Source organism: Triticum urartu, chromosome 2 (assembly GCF_003073215.2).
Source record: "Triticum urartu cultivar G1812 chromosome 2, Tu2.1, whole genome shotgun sequence".
Lineage (NCBI taxonomy): Eukaryota > Viridiplantae > Streptophyta > Magnoliopsida > Poales > Poaceae > Triticum > Triticum urartu.
In genome coordinates, this window is record NC_053023.1 from 313,465,305 (window position 1) to 313,481,907 (window position 16,603).

A 16,603-nucleotide genomic window follows, 5' to 3' on the forward strand; every position below is an offset into this window, starting at 1 on the left:
GAACTTGAATTATGTGCATTAATGCCTAGGAAATGGACATAATCCCCTAAATATGGCAAATGAACCCGGAAAAGTGCCAAACTTGAACATGGCGATTTGCAGATTGTATATTCATAGAAAAAACGTGTGGACAAAGGACAAAGGAAATTTAGATCCCCCTTCAATCATGGTGATTTCCCCCTCGAAACCATGAAACTTCCTCGGTAATGGTTCGATTTATGAAAGGTGTGCATGACGACATTTTTACCAGGGCACGGGGAGGCCATACCATGGCACCACACCACGCGTCATGTTTTCCAATCATGTATTTCATTTTAGTATAGTTGTTAACCCAATAAACGACACGTTTATGGTTGAATATTGCCACACATTTCCTAGAAATATCTTCCCATTTCTTGTAAAAGGCATGAGAATGTACTAAATAGCACGAGCATGGTTTTCCAGACCGTTCTTGTGCACCTTTTCATGCACTGATTGTTCGAATTTGAATTATGTGCATAATTGATGCCTAGAAAATGCACATAATCCCCTAAATATGGTAAATGAGTTCGGAAAAATGTCAAATTTGAACACATTGCATTTGAGGCGGTATGTTGATCGTTGGAAAAAAACTGAATTACAAACTAGGATGGAAATTTGGATTCCCCTTCAATCTTGGTGATTTCCCTCTCTAAAGCATTGAACTTCCTCGATGATGGTTCGATTATGAAGGGCATGCATGACAACATAAATCAAACCTTTTCAGCTTTTAACCAGGGAACATTGAGGCCATACCATGGTACCATGCCAGGCGTCATGTTTTTCAAGCACGTATTTCATTGTTCTATAGTTGATTGATGAGGACATCAATAGCATTGTTACACCCACAGCCCCTACTGTTACATATACTGGACCAATTACTAGAGCTCGCGCACGCCAATTAAATTACCAGGTACTTCAGTTTCTTGGTAATGATTCTAATGTTCATGAGATTATGATGCTGCCTAAATTGGATACATTTGTTTTCCTTACAAATGAAGGGCCTAGCTTGGAGAGGGATGAACAATGGAGCAAGAACATGCATGGAGTTGATGGCATGCGCAAGGGGATCAAGAACGGAGTTACAAGTGATGATTTCAGGACTTTGAAGCCGCCATAAGGAGTGCATGAATCCTTGGACGAAATATACAAGATGCCACTTCATAATATTCGTCCATAGGCTATTCTACGTGCTGCATCACCTTATTAATGGGCCAGGCCCATGTAATTTCGAAATACTTGAGTATAGGCTATATTTAGAGTCCGTATGTGTGGGGAAACAAGAGTTAGGGTTGGTTTCGGACCCCACCCTCTAGGGCCACGAAATTCCCCCCTCTTCCTCCATATATACAGCCCTTAGGGCGTCGTTTAGACTTTGGGTTTTGTTTAGATTAAAAGTTCGCCATAGCTGCAACTTCTCATACTTCGTTTGTGTCCAACGACCAGACCAACACGTCACAGAACCCCACCTTGATCAATAAAGCCTTCATCTTATATTCGCAATATCCATATTGCAATCTCAGTTTCTTGCTTGTTCTTCGTTTGCTTGCAGGAAACAGACCCTCGTGGTCAGGTTGATCGTGCTCCGGCGTGGTCAATAACCCCTCGAAAGTTGGTTTAGCCATTGCTAAGGCGCGACGTCTTGCACGTTCGTAGTCGGATTGTCAAGGTCGACTCCCCCAGAAACGATAGCCACCATCTCATTGAAACATCGGGACACCTTTGCCTCTATCATTGATAACCCAGTAAATGATGTGCTTGTGGTTGACTTTTGCCATGCATTCCATTGAAATCTCTGCCCATTCCTTGTAAAAGGCTTGATAAATTACTAAATACCACGAGTATGGTTTTTCCAGACCATTCTTGTGCACCTTTTCAAGCACCTATTGTTTGAATTTGAATCATGTGCATTAATGCCTACAAAATGCACATTATCCCCTAAATATTGTAAATGAACCCGGAAAAGTGCCAAATTTGAACACGGTGATTAGCAGGGTTTATGTTCATCGTAGAAAAAAAACTCATGGATGAAGGACAAAGGAAATTTGGATTCCCATTCAATCTTGGTGATTTACTATCACACACGATTCATCTTCGTCGCCTCTGCAAAAAGTTTGTGTTCACTCACACATGCAAAACAAAAAAGAAAACCCTCGCCCACTTCGTCCCCACTCACTTGCCGCGGACTCCTCCACAACGGGTGTTGGCGGCGGGCGTAGGTTGCGCTCCAAACGGCATGGGATTTCGCCCCTACCGCTTTCCGCCGCCTATTTGCAGCGACATTCTAGACTCTGGTCGACTGGGGTTTTCTGTGTGATTGGGCAGGGGATTTTTCTCATGGAGAAGGTTATCAACTTAGCAAAATATTCACTCATCTCTTATCGCAGTTCGTCCGTCGCTATTAATCAACTAGCGGAAATCACCATGGAATCATTTTTGTTTTATCTAATTCGTGGGTGTTCATTCATGTGTCCACAATGCAAGCACAAATCGGGCAACTATGATCGTGGCCAGTCAGAAACGAAGTTCTATCTCACCATTCTGGATGACTTCAGGAAGTGCTCGATATGTTCAATCTCAACCTACCACGATCGGCATGGCCTAAATTTGTGAACATATATTGTCTATTGCTACATTATCTATATATTAGCATCAAATCTTTGTTACATTTTCTATTTTAATTCTATATTTTTGTCCTTTGCTTTCATCTATATATTGATCTGTTCTATCAGTTACTACCATATTTGCATCTTGCTATGTTATTTCAATATATCTAATTTGCGATCTTAATTTTCATTTCAAGCAGTACATCCCTTGCTTTGCAAGAACAGGAGTAGAAGGAAATCTTGGGCTTTACTTTGTTGATGACTCCAAGGATGTCATATTGACAACACATCATGGATTTACAATGATGGTTAGCGTAAAACTTGATAAAGATGGTCACTCATATTTTAATGAGGACCTTTGGAGAAAAATGTCTAAGTGTTATGAACTGAAAGCTGGCAATAAAATTCTAGTTCATGCACCACAACCTGGTCTAATTTACATGGATGTTTACTTCCCCAACGCCATCAGCCGATCAGAGTCTAATCGAGGTTATTGTCCTTTCAAATTTCTCCATGCTGTCATATTACTCAGCAAAATCGGGGTATTTGTTCTGACTAATTGATCACTATTTAAGCAACCAAATGTGATATCATATTCTGACTCTGTTCCTAGGCAGTAAAAAATTCTGTTTACCAATTTATGCGCACTATATATTCTTCTGCCAAGTTCTGAATAAATAATACCTCTCCACCTTTTAAGCAGGATATGTTGGATGCATAGTGAATTATGTGTATGTTACAAAGCGTACCAAATTTCACTGGAAGGACTTGAAGCATGTCATAAACTTTGTTGATAATCTGACAAAGATAGCACAACGTTTGAACGCTGGATTTTGGATGGGATTAATTAGACCTATGGTGCACACACTGAACAAGACCAATTGTGTGCACAAAACGCTGGTAAAAAGTCTTATTTTAATGTTGATGCTCATAAACTATATATATATATATCTTCAACGATATGTTACAATTGGTTTTTATTCTACATGTCAACAGAAATTGCCCCTGTAGTAGTTCCTGGATCGATTTCCTGGCGTGGTCAAATTACACTTGTGCCTGCTAATAACGCCAAAGTGACTGCAAGGTACTGCATTTCCCGCAGAAATGGAACCATTCAAATTAACAAGTTCTTGCTTCTCGTGGCAATGCACCCATATTGGAAAATTGGAGACACTGTTCTACTCATGCTCTACCAAGGCATAGGAGGGCTCTTCCTTTTCATTGAGGAGATGTCGAGTCGCCGTGATCAAGCTGCTTCCAGTGAATAGTTGTGGTTGTTGGCCCTCAGCCACTTAAAATGTGTTAGCTGTTACTATATATGTTAAGTATGTAGATATGGACCATATGGTTGTTGGCCCTTAGCCTCTTAAAATGTGATAGTTGTTACTATGTTAAGTATGTAGATATGGACCATATGGTTGTCAAAATCGTGTTACGAAGATCCTCCTTTTTTCGAATAGTGTAACCACTATATATATGTTACTCAAATGTTGTTACCCAAGTTCATAAATTTTGATGGAAAGTATTAGTATCATACAAAGTTCATTGAGTTTAAGCGTGTGCCCGATGTCCAGAAGGCATTTGCATATTAACTGTCCATATTGCAAATTCACACACATGTTAACATAAGGGAACATATGTGTAACATACTAATCATCGCACATGAGTACTCGTAGACGCATCGTGTGCGATAATCCTAGCCAGCGCAAGCAACTAGTTTGCATTTCTCAAAGTTTTTTGTACACACAGAATCACACATGAAGTAAATGTATTGGCCGTCTATATTGTAATTTCTCATCGCAAACAGTTCATCCGAGTCAGCTGTTTGCCACGTATCATACACATCTTGTTTACACGACTCGTTTGTGTTCTTTTGGCTCATCACAAACATTTCATACATGTGAACTATATGCCGCATATCACACATATCTTATTAAGTTGAACCGTTTCTGTTGTGTTCCCTAATCGAAAACAGTTTGTCTGAGTGAACCATATGCCGTATATCGAACACACATTGATATGGCTGCCCCTCTCTGTTGTACCTCATCACAAACAGTTCGGATGGATTAATCATATGTCCTACATCACACACACATTGATATGGCTGCCCGTTTCTGTTGTTGTGCCTCATCGCAAACCGTTGGAATGGATTAACTGTGTGCCCTACATCGCACACACAACTAAAATCTGAACCGTGTTTGATGGATCCTCCATCGCAAACGTTTTGCACCTTTTTTGATGGTTTTTACACCACCATTTGCGACTATTTGCATCGTACATAGTTTTGGCAAAGGGTCTCTGATCGTAGTGTCACGTTACTAGTATCCTGCAGTAGTGACATGGCACTTCACCATCTTCAGGGATAAGGCAAAGCATCATGGAGTAGTTATTAGATGATGGGTTGCTAGAGTGACAGAAGCTTAAACCCTAGTTTATGCGTTATTCTGTAAGGGACTGATTTGGATCCATATGTTTCATGCTATGGTTAAATTATTCTTAATTCTTCTTCGTAGTTCCGAACGCTTGCGAGAGGGGGTAATCATAAGTGGGAGGTTTGTTCAAGTAATAACAACACCCAAGCACTGGTCCACCCACATATCAAATTATCAAAGTAACGAACGCGAATCAAACAAACATGATGAAAGTGACTAGATGAAATTCCCGTGTGTCCTCAAGAACGCCTTGCTTATTATAAGAGACCTTTCCGGCCTGTCCTTTTCTACAAAAAGGATTGGGCTACCTTGCTGCACCTTTGTTATCATTACTAATACTTGTCCATTTCTAATTACCTTTCTATAAAAATATCTATTACCGATAATTTCAGTGCGTGCAGAAAATACCTTGCTGAAAACCGCTTGTCATTTCCTTCTGCTCCTTGTTGGGTTCGACACTCTTACTTATCAAAAGGACTACAATTGCTCCCTTATACTTGTGGGTCATCAACCTATCAACCCAATGCCTAGCGCTAGTTCCTGTTTTTTGCCTGTTTTTGGAGTACCAAACTGAGTCCAAATGCTACTAAGCGTTTTGACGATTTTCTGGACAAAAGAGACCCTAGAAGCTTCGGGATGAGACTAGGCGGTAAACAAGGAAACGACAAGGCAACATGGCGCGTCCTGGGGGGTAGGCGCGCCCTGATGCCTTGTTAGCCCGATGTGGCTTTGTCTGGCCTAATTCCACTTATATAAATTCTCAAATATTAAAACCCCAGAGAGCCACCCGAAACAATTTTTCTGCCGCCGCAAGCTTCTGTTCTTCTGCGATCCCATCTGGAGGCCTTTTCTGGTACTCTGTCAGAAGGGGAATCGATCACGGAGGGCTTCTACATCAACCATGCTGCCCTACCGATGATGTGTGAGTAGTTCACCATGGACCTATGGGTCCATAGCTAGTAGCTAGATGGCTTCTTGTCTCTCTTTGATCTTCAATACAATGTTCTCCTCGATCTTCTTGGATTTCTATCTGATCTAATCTTATTTTGGAGTGTTTTTGTTGTGATTCGATGAATTGTGGGTTTATGATCAGATTATTCATTGAAATTAATTGAGGTTTTTGTGAACTTTATTATGCATGATTATGGTAGATTTGTATTTCTCTTCGATCTATCCGTTTGGTCTTCAGTGGGAGAGGTGCTTTGTAGTGGGTTCGATCTTGCGGTGTCCTCACCTCGTGACATAAGGGGTAGCGAGGCACGTATTGTATTGTTGCTACTAAGGATAAAATGACGGGGTTTATTTATATTGCTTGAGTTTACTTTGTCCGTGTCATCTTGCTTAAGGTGTTACATTATTTGTTATGAACTTAATACCATAGATGCATGCTGGATAGCGGTCGATTGGTGGAGTAATAGTAGTAGATGCAGGCAGGAGTCGGTCTACTTGTCACAGACGTGATGCCTATATACGTGATCATTGCCATTAATAACATCATAACTATGCGATTTTCTATCGCTGCCCAACAGTAATTTGTCTACCCACCGTATGTTGTGTGTTTGAGAGGGAAGCCTCTAGTCAAAACTATGGCCCTCGGCTCTACTTTTATCATATTATATAAACCAAAATTACCTTTCTGCAATTTATTTATTTGTTGCTTTACTTTTCTTTTTATCTATCTACCACCATCGGAATTAATCCTTGCAAGTAACAAGTTCAAGGGGATTGATGACCCTGTTGCCCGCGTTGGGTGCATATATTTACTTTTGTGACTGTAGGTGCTGATGATGAGAGTTTGCATGGTTCTCCTATTGGTTCGACGACCTTGGTTCTCACCAAGAGAAATACTTATCTTTACCGTACTACTTCAACCTTCCTCTTCAGGGAAAATCCCAATGTAGCTCACAAGTAGCACATAGCTGAGCACATTTATTCGAGAAGGGTCGGTCTACATTCGGAATCACAGATGGTAGAGATGAGGATGTCGAGAGTGATGCGCATGCCATGATGAGGCTATGATTTGTTGGGAAACATAGAATGCAATTTCAAAAAATTCCTATGCTCACGCAAGATCTATCTAGGAGATGCATAGCAACCAGAGGGGGAGAGTGTGTCCACGTACCCTCGTAGACCGAAAGTGGAAGCGCTCAACAACGCGGTTGATTTAGTCGAACTTCTTCTAGCTCTAACTGATCAAGCACCGGTCGTATGACACCTTCGAGTTCTGCACACGTTCAGCTCGGTGACGTCCTCGCCTTCTTGATCCAGCAAGGTGTCGAGGTAGTAGATGATTTCCGTCAACACGACGGCGTGGTGACGGTGTGATACGTCTCCAATGTATCTATAATTTTTGATTGTTCCATGCTATTATATTATCAACCTTGGATGTTTTATATGCCATTATATGATATTTTATATCATTTTTTGGACTAACCTATTAACCCAGAGCCCAGTGCCAGTTTCTGTTTTTTCCTTGTTTTAGAGTATTGTAGAAAAGGAAAATCAAACGGAGTCCAATTGACCTGAAACTTCACAGAACATATTTTTGGACCAGAAGAAGCCTACGGAGTATCGGAGTTGGACCAGGAGAGTCCCGGGCTGCCCACGAGGGTGGGGGAGCCTCCACCCCCCTAGGCGCGCCCCCTGCCTCGTGGACAGCCCGGAGATCCACCAACGTACTTCTTCCTCCCGTATATACCCATATACCCTAAAAACTTCGGGGACGACAATAGATCGGGAGTTTAGCTGCTAGAAGCCTCCGTAGCCACCGAAAACCAATCTAGACCTGTTTCGGCACCCTTCCGGAGGGGGAATCCCTCTCCGGTGGCCATCTTCATCATCCCGGTGCTCTCCATCACGAGGAGGGAGTAGTTCTCCCTTGGGGCTGAGGGTATGTACCATTACCTATGTGTTTAATCTCTCTCTCGTGTTCTTGAGGTGGTACAATCTTGATGTATCGCGAGCTTTGCTATTATAGTTGGATCTTATGATGTTTCTCCCCCTCTACTCTCCTGTAATGGATTGAGTTTTCCCTTTGAAGTTATCTTATCGGATTGAGTCTTTAAGGATTTGAGAAGACTTGATGTATGTCTTGCGTGGGATACCCGTGGTGACAATGGGGTATTCTATTGATCCACTTGATGTATGTTTTGGTGATCAACTTGGGGGTTCCGCCCATGAACCTATGCATAGGGGTTGGCACACGTTTTCATCTTGACACTCTGGTAGAAACTTTGTGGCACTCTTTGAGGTTCTATGTGTTGGTTGAATAGATGAATATGAGATTGTGTGATGCATATCGTATAATTATACCCACGGATACATGAGGTGACATTGGAGTATCTAAGTGACATTTTGGTTTTGGTTGATTTGTGTCTTAAGGTGTTATTCCAGTACGAACTCTAGGGCTGTTTGTGACACTTATAGGAATAGCCCAACGGATTGATTGGAAAGAATAACTTTGAGGTGGCTTCGTACCCTACCATAATCTCTTCATTTGTTCGATGCTATTAGTGACTTCGGAGTGACTCTTTGTTGCATGTTGAGGGATAGTTATATGATCCAATTATGTTATTATTGTTGAGAGAACTTGCACTAGTGAAAGTATGAACCCTAGGCCTTGTTTCAACGCATTGCAATACCGTTTGCGCTCACTTTTATCATTAGTTACCTTGCTGTTTTTATATTTTCAGATTACAAAAACCTTTATCTACCATCCATATACCACTTGTATCACCATCTCTTCGCCGAACTAGTGCACCTATACAATTTTCCATTGTATTGGGTGTGTTGGGGACACAAGAGACTCTTTGTTATTTGGTTGCAGGGTTGCTTGAGAGAGACCATCTTCATCATACGCCACCTACGGATTGATAAACCTTAGGTCATCCACTTGAGGGAAATTTGCTACTGTCCTACAAACCTCTGCACTTGGAGGACCAACAACGTCTACAAGAAGAAGGTTGTGTAGTAGACATCAAGCTCTTTTCTGTCGCCGTTGCCGGGGAGGTTAGCGCTTGAAGGTATATCTTTAGATCTTGCAATCGAATCGTTTTATTCTTGTTTTAGCACTAGTTTTGTTTATAAAAGAAAACTACAAAAAAAATATGGAATTGAGTTTGCCTCATACGCTTCATCTTTTTAATATCTTTCGTGAGTATGATGGAAAGGAAAATTGTGCCAAAGTGTTAGAAGAAGAATGCATTAAAATGTTTGGCACTAAATATTTGAACGATAAGCATGATTGCAATGTTGTTAGTATGAATTCCTTGAATATCCATGATGCTAATAATATGCAAAGCCACAAGCTTGGGGAAGCTTTGTTTGATGAATATGATATTTTTTGTCCCCCAAGTTTTGATGAGCAGATTTATTATGATGAAAGCATCCCTCCTATTTATGATGATTATATTGATGAAAGTGGATTTGGAGAGGCCATGACTTTATTTTGTGATAAATCCACTATTCCGAAAGAGGTTCCAATTGATTATGAGAACAAAGTTGCTATCTATGATGATTATTGTGATGCCTTCTATTCTATAAAGAATAATGATATCCATGAAATTTGTCATCATGATTTTAGTTTTCAATTGGATTATGCCTCACATGATAATTATCTTGTTGAGTTTGCTCCCACTATTATTCATGAGAAGAATTTTGCTTGTGTGGAGAGTAATGGAATTTCTATGCTTGTAGATCATGAAAAGAATGCTTTAGGTGCCGGTTATATTTTTGAATTCATTCCTGATGCTACTGAAAATTATTATGAGGGAGGAACATATGCTTGTAGGAATTGCAATAATATCAAGTTTCCTCTCTATGTGCTTAAAGTTTTGAAGTTATGCTTGTTTTGCCCTCCTATGCTAGTTGATTATTGTTCCCATAAGTTACTTGCTCACAAAATCCCTATGCATAGGAAGTGGGTTAGACTTAAATGTGCTAGTCATATTCTTCATGATGCTCTCTTTATGTTCCAATTCTTATGTTTTATGTGAGCATCATTGAAATCATCATGCCTAGCTAGGGGCGTTAAACGATAGCGCTTGTTGGGAGGCAACCCAACTTTATTTCTGTTCCTTGTTTTTTCTTCCTGTTTATTAATAAATAATTCATCTAGCCTCTGTTTAGATGTGGTTTTATGCTTTTAATTAGGGTTTGTGCCAAGTAGAACCGTTGGGAAGACCTGGGGAAAGTCTTGTTGATCTTGCTGTAAAAAACAGAAACTTTAGCGCTCACGACATTTGCTGCCATTTTTTATTGGAGGGCGATATTTAGTTAATTCGTTTTTCAGATGATTAATAAATAAATTCCTGAGGTCCAGAAATTTATTTTAGAATTTTTTGGGTTCCAGAAGTTAGCGTTAGCTACAGATTACTACAGACTGTTCTGTTTTTTGACAGATTCTGTTTTTCATGTGTTGTTTACTTATTTTGATGAATCTACGGCTAGTAAAAGAGTTAATAAACCATAGAGAAGTTGGAATACAGTAGGTTTAACACCAATATAAATAAAGAATGAGTTAATTACAGTACCTTGAAGTGGTGTTTTGTTTTCTTTCGCTAACATAGCTCACGAGTTTTCTGTTAAGTTTTGTGTCGTGAAGTTTTCAAGTTTTGGGTAAAGATTCGATGGGCATGGAATAAGGAGTGGCAAGAGCCTAAGATTGGGGATTCCCAAGGCACCCCAAGGTAATATTCAAGGACAACCAAAAGCCTAAGCTTGGGGATGCCCCGGAAGGCATCCCCTCTTTCGTCTTCGTTCGTCGGTAACTTTACTTGGAGCTATATTTTTACTCACCACATGATATGTGTTTTGCTTGAGCGTCATTTTATTTTATTTACTTTTGCTTGCTGATTGAATAAAATACCAAGATATGAAATTCTTAAATGTTAGAGAGTATTCACATAGTTGCATAATTATTCGACTACTCATTGATCTTCACTTATATCTTTCGGAGTAGTTTGTCATTTGCTCTAGTGCTTCACTTATATCTTTTTAGAGCACGGTGGTGGTTTTATTTTATAGAAATAGATGAACTCTCATGTTTCCCTTATATTATTTTGAGAGTCTTTAGAACAGCATGGTAGTTTGGTTTGGTTATGAATTTAGTCCTAATATGATGGGCATCCAAGAGGGATGTAATAAAAACTTTCATATAAAGTGCATTGAATACTATGAGAAGTTTGATACTTGATGATTGTTTTGAGATATGAGAACGGTAATATTAGAGTCATTCTAGTGAGTAGTTGTGAATTTTTGAGATACTTGTGTTAAAGTTTGTGATTCCCGTACCATGCACGTACGGTGAACCGTTATGTGATGAAGTCGTAGCATGATTTATTTATTGATTGTCTTCCTTATGAGTGGCGGTCGGGGAGGAGCGATGGTCTTTTCCTACCAATCTATCCCCCTAGGAGCATGCGTGTAGTACTTTGTTTCGATAACTAATAGATTTTTGCAATAAGTATGTGAGTTCTTTATGACTAATGTTGAGTCCATGGATTATACGCACTCTCACCCTTCCACCATTGCTAGCCTCTCTAGTACCACGCAACTTTCGCCGGTACCATAAATCCACCATATACCTTTCTCAAAACAGCCACCATACCTACCTATTATGGCATTTCCATAGCCATTCCGAGATATATTGCCATGCAACTCTCCACCGTTTCGTTTATTATGACACGCTTCATCATTGTCATATTGCTATGGATGATCATGTAGTTGACATCGTATTTGCGGCAAGGCCATCGTTCATAATTCTTCCATACATGTCCTCATGAGTCATTGCACATCCCGGTACACCGCCAGAGGCATTCATATAGAGTCATATTTTATTATAAGTATCGATTTGTAATTCTTGAGTTGTAAGTAAATAAAAGTGTGATGATCATCATTATTAGAGCATTGTCCCAGTGAGGAAAGGATGATGGAGACTATGATTCCCCCACAAGTCGGGATGAGACTCCGGACGAAAATAAATAAATAAAAGAGGCCAAAGAAGCCCAAATAAAAAAAAAGAGAAAAGAGGCCATAAAAAAGAGAAGGCCCAAATAAAAAAATAAAAAATGAGAGAAAAAGAGAGAAGGGGCAATACTACTATCCTTTTACCACACTTGTGCTTCAAAGTAGCACCATGATCTTCATGATAGAGAGTCTCCTATGTTGTCACTTTCATATACTAGTGGAAATCTTTCATTATAGAACTTGGCTTGTATATTCCAATGATGGGCTTCCTCAAAATGCCCTAGGTCTTCGTGAGCAAGCGAGTTGGATGCACACCCACTAGTTTCTTTTGTTGAGCTTTCATACATTTATAGCTCTAGTGCATCCGTTCAATGGCAATCCCTACTCACTCACATTGATATCTATTGATGGGAATCTCCATAGCCCGTTGATACGCCTAGTTGATGTGACACTATCTTCTCCTTTTTGTCTTCTCCACAACCACCATTCTATTCCACCTATAGTGCTATGTCCATGGCTCACGCTCATGTATTGCGTGAAGATTGAAAAAGTTTGAGAACATCAAAAGTATGAAACAATTGTTTGGCTTGTCATTGGGGTTGTGCATGATTTAAATATTTTGTGTGGTGAAGATAGAGCATAGCCAGACTATATGATTTTCTAGGGATAGCTTTCTTTGGCCATGTTATTTTGAGAAGACATAATTGCTTAGTTAGTATGCTTGAAGTATTATTATTTGTATGTCAATATTAAACTTTTGTCTTGAATCTTACGGATCTGAACATTCATGCCAAAATGAAGAGAATTACTTATAGAAATATGTTAGGTAGCATTCCACATCAAAAATTCTGTTTTTATCATTTACCTACTCGAGGACGAGAAGGAATTAAGCTTGGGGATGCTGATACATCTCCAACGTATCTATAATTTTTGATTGTTCCATGCTATTATATTATCAACCTTGGATGTTTTATATGCATTTATATGCTATTTTATATGATTTTTGGGACTAACCTATTAACCCAGAGCCCAGTGCCAGTTTCTGTTTTTTCCTTGTTTTAGAGTATCGCAGAAAAGGAAAATCAAATGGAGTCCAATTGACCTGAAACTTCACGGAACTTATTTTTGGACCAGAAGAAGCCACGGAGTATAGGAGTTGGACCAGGAGAGTCCCGGGCTGCCCACGAGGGTGGGGGGCGTGCCCACCCCCCTGGGCGCGCCCCCTGCCTCGTGGACAGCCCGGAGATCCACCGACGTACTTCTTCCTCCCATATATACCCATAGACCCTAAAAACTTTGGGGACAACAATAGATCGAGATTTTCGCCGCAAGAAGCCTCCCTAGCCACCGAAAACCAATCTAGACCTATTCTGACAACCTACCGGAAGGGGAATCCCTCTCCGGTGGCCATCTTCATCATCCCGGTGCTCTCCATGACGAGGAGGGAGTAGTTCTCCCTCGGGGCTGAGGGTATGTACCAGTAGCTATGTGTTTGATCTCTCTCTCTCTCGTGTTCTTGAGGTGGTACAATCTTGATGTATCGCGAGCTTTGCTATTATAGTTGGATCTTATGATGTTTCTCCCCCTCTACTATCTTGTAATGATTGAGTTTCCCTTTGAAGTTATCTTATCGGAATGAGTCTTTAAGAATTTGAGAACACTTGATGTATGGCTTGCGTGGGATACCCGTGGTGACAATGGGGTATTCTATTGATCCACTTGATGTATGTTTTGGTGATCAACTTGCGGGTTCCGCCCATGAACCTATGCATAGGGGTTGGCACACGTTTTCATCTTGACTCTCCGGTAGAAACTTTGGGGCACTCGTTGAGGTTCTATGTGTTAGTTGAATAGATGAATCTGAGATTGTGTGATGCATATCGTATAATCATACCCACGGATACTTGAGGTGACATTGGAGTATCTATGTGACATTAGGGTTTTGGTTGATTTGTGTCGTAAGGTGTTATTCTAGTACGAACTCTAGGGCTGTTTGTGACACTTATAGGAATAGCCCAACGGATTGATTGGAAAGAATTACTTTGAGGTGGTTTCGTACCCTACCATAATCTCTTTGTTTGTTCTCCGCTATTAGTGACTTTGGAGTGACTCTTTGTTGCACGTTGAGGGATAGTTATATGATCCAATTATGTTATTATTGTTGAGAGAACTTGCACTAGTAAAAGAATGAACCCTAGGCCTTGTTTCAACGCATTGCAATATTGTTTGTGCTCACTTTTATCATTAGTTACCTTGCTGTTTTTATATTTTCAGATTACAAAAACCTTTATCTACCATCCATATACCACTTGTATCACCATCTCTTCGCTGAACTAGTGCACCTATACAATTTACCATTGTATTGGGTGTGTTGGGGACACAAGAGACTCTTTGTTATTTGGTTACAGGGTTGCTTGAGAGAGACCATCTTCATCCTACGCCTCCTACGGATTGATAAACCTTAGGTCATCCACTTGAGGAAAATTTGCTACTGTCCTACAAACCTCTGCACTTGGAGGCCCAACAATGTCTACAAGAAGAAGGTTGTGTAGTAGACATCACGGTGATGGTGAAGTGATCCGCGCAGGGCTTCACCTAAGCACTACGAAGATATGACCGTGGGAGTAAGCGGTGGACGGGGGAACCACACACGGCTAGGCAAATGTCTGCTCTGTGCTAGGCGCCCCCCTCCTCATATATATAGGTGGGAGGGAGGGAGGAGGAGCCACAGGAGTTGCCCAAGTAGGAGGAATCCTACTTGGAGTCCCTCCCAAGCCGCGCGCGCCCCCCTGCCATATATAATCGTGGGGGAAGGAAAGAGGGGGGAGAGGGAAGGAAGTAGGAATCCTAATCCATACTTTCCTTGCCCTCACCTCTTTCCTTCTCCTCCTCATATGGATGGCCTCCGTAGGGCGCACCAGGGCTGGTGTGTTCCCTCACTTGGCCCAGAAGGCCCATATCTTTGTCGGGGGTGCCCGAAACTCCATTCCGGTGACCCGATAAGTACTCGGTACCCTCTGGAACACTTCCGGTGTCCGAATACCATCGTCCTATATATCAATCTTTACCTCTTGACCATTTAGATACTCCTCGTCATGTTTGTGATCTCATCCGGGACTCCGAACAACATTCGGTCACCAAATCACATAACTCATATAATACTATATTGTCAACGAACGTTAAGCATGCGGACCCTACGGGTTCGAGAACTATGTAGACATGACCAAGACACCTCTCCGTTCAATAACCAATAGCGGAACCTGGATGCTCATATTGGCTCCTACATATTCTACGAAAATCTTTATCGGTCAAATCGTTACGACAACATATGTAATTCCCGTTGTCCATTGGTATGTTACTTGCCCGATATTCGATCGTCGGTATCTTCATACCTATTTCAATCTCATTACCTGCAAGTCTCTTCAATCGTCCCATAATACATCACCTGGTGACTAACTCCTTAGTCGTTTGCTTACAAGCTTATGATGTGTATTACCGAGAGGGCCCAGAGATACCTCTCCGATACTCGGAGTGACAAATTCTAATCTCGATCTATGTCAACCCAACAAACACCTTTGGAGATACCTGTAGAGAAACTTTATAATCACCCAGTTACGTTGTGACGTTTGATAGCACAAAAGGGATTCCTTCGGTATCCGGGAGTTGCATAATCTCATAGTCGAAAGAATAGGTATTTGACATGAAGAAAGCAATACCAATAAAACTGAACGATCAATATGGTAAGCTAATGGATGGGTCTTGTCCATCACATCATTCTCCTAATGATGTGATCCCGTTATCAAATGAAAACTTATTTCCATGGTTAGGAAACCTTAACAATATTTGATCAACAAGCTAGTCTAGTAGAGTCTCACTAGGGACACAGTGTTTGTTTATGTATTCACACATGTATATAGGTTTCCGATCAATACAATTCTAGCATGAATAATAAGCCTTTATCATGAATAAGGAAATATAAAATAACAACTTTATTATTACCTCTAGGGCATATTTCCTTCAGTCTCCCACTTGCACTAGAGTCAATAATCTAGTTCACATCGCCATGTGATTAACACCAATAGTTCACATCACCATGTGACAAACACCCAAAGGGTTTACTAGAGTCAATAATCTATTTCACATCGTCATGTGATTAACATCCAAAGAGTACTAAGGTGTGATCACATCGTCATCGTCATGTGATTAACACCAATAGTTCACATCGTCATCTGCTCAAATCATCTATGAAAGTCATAAAATAACGATACCCACCACGAGCCTCAACACTCATTGGACCACAAACATTGGTAGTTATTATTTACAATAAGTCATTGGCTCACTCCATTGTTCCGAAGAACGAAGTTTTAGTCATCTTGCCCATGAGGCATGGTTCGCAAGTATCAAATGATTCATAATCAAGTGACTCCAAAAGTCCATCTGCATGGAGTTTCTTCATGCTCTTTACACAAATATGACCTAAACGGCAGTGCCACAAGTATATTGCACTACCATTATCAACTTTGCATCTTTTGGCATCAATATTATGAATATGTGTATCACTACGATCAAGATTCAATAAAC